The sequence below is a fragment of the Fukomys damarensis genome, unplaced genomic scaffold (assembly GCF_012274545.1).
Source record: "Fukomys damarensis isolate Sample0158 unplaced genomic scaffold, DMR_v1.0_HiC HiC_scaffold_21, whole genome shotgun sequence".
Classification (NCBI taxonomy): Eukaryota; Metazoa; Chordata; class Mammalia; order Rodentia; family Bathyergidae; genus Fukomys; species Fukomys damarensis.
In genome coordinates this window covers 34,169,685-34,174,565 of record NW_022900933.1, presented here as the reverse complement: position 1 = coordinate 34,174,565, position 4,881 = coordinate 34,169,685, and the positions used below count along the sequence as shown (strand labels likewise).

The 4,881-nt window shown below is 52.4% G+C and overlaps 1 long non-coding RNA gene across 1 annotated transcript in view; it reads right to left on the bottom strand.

Moving 5' to 3' along the window:
- Positions 1-203: 203 nt before the first annotated feature.
- Positions 204-4,881, bottom strand: part of LOC104851816 — a 22,964-nt gene continuing 18,286 nt past the window's right edge. The window contains exon 5 of the long non-coding RNA XR_002024871.2: positions 204-1,143. This is a non-coding gene — a long non-coding RNA (uncharacterized LOC104851816). The remainder of the gene's footprint in view (positions 1,144-4,881) is intronic.

Here is a 4,881-nt window from a genome sequence, read left to right as displayed (position 1 = left end):
AAATAGTCTGAGCTTGCAAAACTCCAAAACACGACGGTCTTCTAAAGACAACTTATCCAGCAGCCTCACTCCATCCCCACCTATCTAGGTCCATTTGGGGTGGCAATGACAAAATACCAGTGGTAGGTGCTTTACAAAGATAAATGGTTTATTCAGCTCACAGTTTTGGAGGCAAAATAGGCCCAAGTCTAGGCAGTCACACTTGACAAGGGCCACAATGCCTTGATATGGCTGAAGGCATCACATGGCAGGAGCACATGGGGGAAAGACATTCAAAAGAAGCCAGGACAGAAAGGAATACACTGTTCACGCTGAACCTATGATGGCCATGGGTAAGAGTGCCACAGCTATGGATAACACAAAGCAGGGAGAGGCCAGGATAGGAGAAGAGTCCATAAAGAAAGCCCTTGTTTTTTGTGGGTTGACTGGGGCTGTAAGCTGATACAATGGTGCCTGGTAGTCAGGCACCAGTGAATTAGGACTCAAGGATGCAACTAGGGTTCAAGTCCAGATTTCAACGCACTTTCAGGAACATGAAATCATTTTTGGTTGGTTTGGCCCACTGCTGTTAGCTGGTAAACTTCTCTTTTTTCTCCCCCACCCTCAGCACTTTGATTAAATTTAACACATCTTGGAACACTTCCCTTATCATCAGCCAGAGACATTAGCAAGTACCACAGATGAGAGCCCGATTTACCACTTTGTTGACCATCTAGACATAAGCAAGTGGCAGAGAAAATATTAACACAGAAGGCTATCAGAGGATGATTTTCAGGAAAGGATAAAATCATGACCCCTATGCAGATGGAAAATGAATGCAAGGCAAATATTTTACCTACTTCTTTAATAAACAAGGGACCAGGAAGAAGTTACAACTAGGTCAAATGAGAATTTGTCTTACAGAGCTTTATATTTTCTACCTGACAAGCTCATTTGAGTAGCCTTGGACCAGAATCATTTACAGAGCCATGGAAACGAAGATCTGCATTGCTACCAATTTTCTGTAAATTAACATCTTTGCAGAGATGTGAACCACATCAGAAGCAAATGCTCATGTAGGATGAGTTAATCTCTGGGTCCCAGGGTTCCAGCAAAGAATATCCAGCCATCTTCTACCTGGTTCAAAATCTTCCGCAGATTTTTCTGAAAAAAATTAAATGTAAAGTAGTGTTAACCTCTGTAGCTGTCACTCTGCGAACAGCACTAAAAACTGAGAAAAATATTTCTTTGGAATTTGCAAAGTATTATTAAGAAGGAGCTCAACATCATCGATCCATTTCCTAGACTCTGAAGGTGCAGGCTTCCCCCTAACTGACTGTCCTAGAAACAGGCCAGCTTGGTGTCTATGGCTTTGCAGCAGTCTCTCCTACAATGAGAGCTGCTCACGTTCCCAAGGATGCTATCTTAGACCAGCGTTCATCACTGCTGGCACTGGAGCCCGATGTCCCTCTGGTGATGGAGGGCGGTCTGTGGTGTGCACTGCACTGCAGGTGCCAGGAGCATGCTGGGCCGACTCACTGGAAGACAAGCAAAAAGGCCTCCTGGCGTCACTGCCAGCACCCACCCACCCTCCACCCCACCCCCAATGGAGTGTGCTGCTTCAGATGGAATGGACTCTAGTATGGGTGGAGTGGGTTTGTTGTTATTGCTGTGGTTGCTTTAGGAAAACAACATTTCTAGAAAAAAGGATGAGAAATTTGTAAGTTATAGTTATTATTCTTACCTCCTGAAAATAACTATCACCACCCCAAAGACTGATAAAGCACCTGAAAAAATAAACTCACGTATTGCTTTGTCATTTCAGGCCAAGTAAAAGCCAAGATCGGGGACCAGAGGGCAGAAGAGAATGGAAGGAAGTCTAGAGGGGAAAGCGTAGGAAAGGAATGACCGTTTGTGGAGAAGCCACCTGGGGCCAGAACCTTGACAAACATGGTCCCCTTTCACCCCCACAGGTTGGGAAGGTCTAGTGGCAGAGGAATGGCCTGGCTTCCCCCTCTCACATGGGACACTCATGTCCACTTCCCGAGAGGAGGTGACAGGAAAGCGTCAGGTCCCGGGCTTGGAGGGACAGGGAGCAGGCTACTCCAACCTCCCCTAGCTCAGAGAGATGATGTAACTTCATTCCGTGAGGCTGTCAGCTGACTGTGACTAAAATCCAGCCTGTCACCAAGAATGGAACCAAGAGGTACACTTACTGAATGCTAGTGGAGAGGACAAGGCAGTCTTTCTCCTGGAAAGTCTGTCCCAGGTCCCCAGGCACTGTGGGACACAATCAGATAGTCCTCTTCATTATGTGCAGACTGAGGGAGCCAAGGGAGACAGCAAGGGAAGCCCCAGATGTCAGTAACAGGGCCTCAGGGGACGTGCTACTGATATGCCACAAGGTTCCCTAGACATCAAGATCCTTTGTGTCAGTTTCTCTCTGCTCCCAACTCAGAACCTCTGCTCCACTGTGGACAGAGGTGAGCATCTCCTGGGCCGGCCCCTCACAGGTGCAAAGCCAGCAATCACACCAGGTCAGCCTAGGGACAGCAAAGCCCATCCAAGAGTGTTAGCCCTGCCTGGGTGCTCAAGGCCAGCTCCCACAGCTAGGACATTTGCTTGTGTCACTAGACATATGAGAGGACTTGAGGTGACTTCTCAACTGGCCAGCCCTGACTCCACCTGGGCACTCAGGGGCCAGCAAGTGCCCAGGCTCATGGCTGCCACGTGGCTAGCTTGGTGCATGCTGGCTAACAGCATGCTGTGGCCACTTGCAGGTAGAGGCGCTCTCTCCACCCCAGGCGGGCAGGACTCTGCTGAGAAGCGTGAGTCCTGGACCCAGGGGCAGGGTGCCATAGGACTGTCTGCTCTGAACAGAGCCACCTCCCCTTCCAGAGCCAGCACATCAAGAGCATGTTTCCAGGAACCCCCAGGTTGTCTGAAGAAAGTCCAAAAAGTGGAAGAACCTGGCTGGACACAGCAAACCAAGCCTTGGCAGGATGTGGGGAGGGTGACTCCTCCAGCAAACACCTAGGAATTCACCTAGGAATGGCACCAGCACTGGGGCAATTGTGGTGAGTGGCTTCTTGGCCAGAAGAAACAGGCTGGTGGAGGTGCCAGGCAGGCCCAGGCAGCTCGACGAGGCCAAGCAGCCTGACTCTCTGAGAGTGGGCACTGTCCCCTGCTGCTGCTGCTCTGTGGCTGCTCTCCCAGCCCAGGAGGGGCCGCTGCTTTCTCCGGTAGCCCAGCTGTTTGCAGGTGGCCCACTCTGTCCCACCTGGCCAAGCCTGGGTGACTTCCTGTGTTCTTACAAGTGACAGCAGCAGTCATTTCAGCTGCCTGAGCACCTACTATGTGCTGAGTGCTTTAACTGTTGGCCTCTCCACAACTCCAGAGGAGCCCTCTGGGTCAGGTGTAATTATTCCCATTTTATGACTTTGAAGGCAAGGTTCAGAGCACATTCATTCAATCTGCACCAGAGCTCAGTCTACAGTCTTTCCAGGCCTGAAGCTCAGGTCTCACAGCTATCCTTTCCGAGGGCTGCCTGTCCCCTGGGATCTAGGATGTCCTTGGAGAACCAGGACAGCTATTATGCCATCTGCAGCACCTCTGAAAGGCCTCATCGAGAAGACACTGACTCCAAGTGGCAGTGTGACCCTGGGAAAATTATGCACCATCTCTGAGCGGGCCTCTATCTGTCACAGTCACCGCCGTGGCCCCAGCTTAGGCCTCAGGACTTCTGGGTCCAGCACTGAGCAGGGGCTGGGTGAGGAACGAGGCACGGGCTGCCTGGCTCAGTGCGGAAGCCTGGATGCTCCGGCGGGGAAGATGAGGGCCTGCTCATAGCCCTTCTGCCCGCAAGGCTGAGGAACCCCCCGCAGACAGTAGGCACTGTTTCCTCCCCACCCGATGCAGGCAACGCCAGGTAAGGTGGGGACCCATGTTTTTTTCATGGCTACAACTAGGAAACGGGGTGCTGCTGCAGAGGCAGAGGCCGAGATAGGGGCAGAGGCAGGACAGCCCGCCACAGGCCAGCTGGCCCAGAACAGCCGCCAGTGCCACAGGGAGACACCTGCTCAGGGGCCCAACACTACCTCCTGACATTTTACAGAGCAAGGAATCAGCCCGGAGCCGGAGATGCAGACTTGGCCTAGATGTGCTGAAGCCCACACACATCACAGCCTGAGGGTCCAGGTGTGCTCTTGGCAACATCGCCCACACAGTCAGCTCTCCCAAGGTTGAGTCCTGCCCATGAGCCTAGCCCTAGGTACAGAGTGGGCTATATTCTCTCACAACAAGCTTACAAACGGGTACCTTTATGCCCAAGGCCCAGAGAGGCCAGGGGGTGTCCAGGGTCACACAGCCAGAAAAGGGGAGAGAGAATTTGAGCTGGGAAGTGTCAGATCCCATGGTCATGTCCCTCACCATTACCTAGCCCCCTTCTCCTGCAGAGCTTCCCCCAAATAAAAACAAGCCACAAGCAACTCTGCTTCTCCAAACAAACAGAAGCAGCCTTCCTAATCTCCTTGATTTCCACAGACCAATCGTTTGCACCCTGTGGATCTGAGACTTTCCAGTACCCAGGTTGGCCAGCCTCTAGCAGGCTCTCTGTATTCTCTGAGCCTCGATTTCCCCCATTTGAAAACAGACTTCCGGGTCCGTGTGGTCGGGGCTGCTGGTACCCCCAGACATACACACGCACACCGGCAGGGAGCTCCCTCTGCGGCCCTCCTTGGCTGCAAGGCCTGACTCTGGCTGGGGTGGCCAGGTTTTCTCCACGATCAGGGTCAGGGAGGCTTTGAATACTTGTGAGGGCTAAGCCACCGCCCCCACGGATCCCCAGAACAAAGAGGCCTCGGAGCCAGCCGCGGGGCGGGCTCACCGCAGGGCTTGTGACCA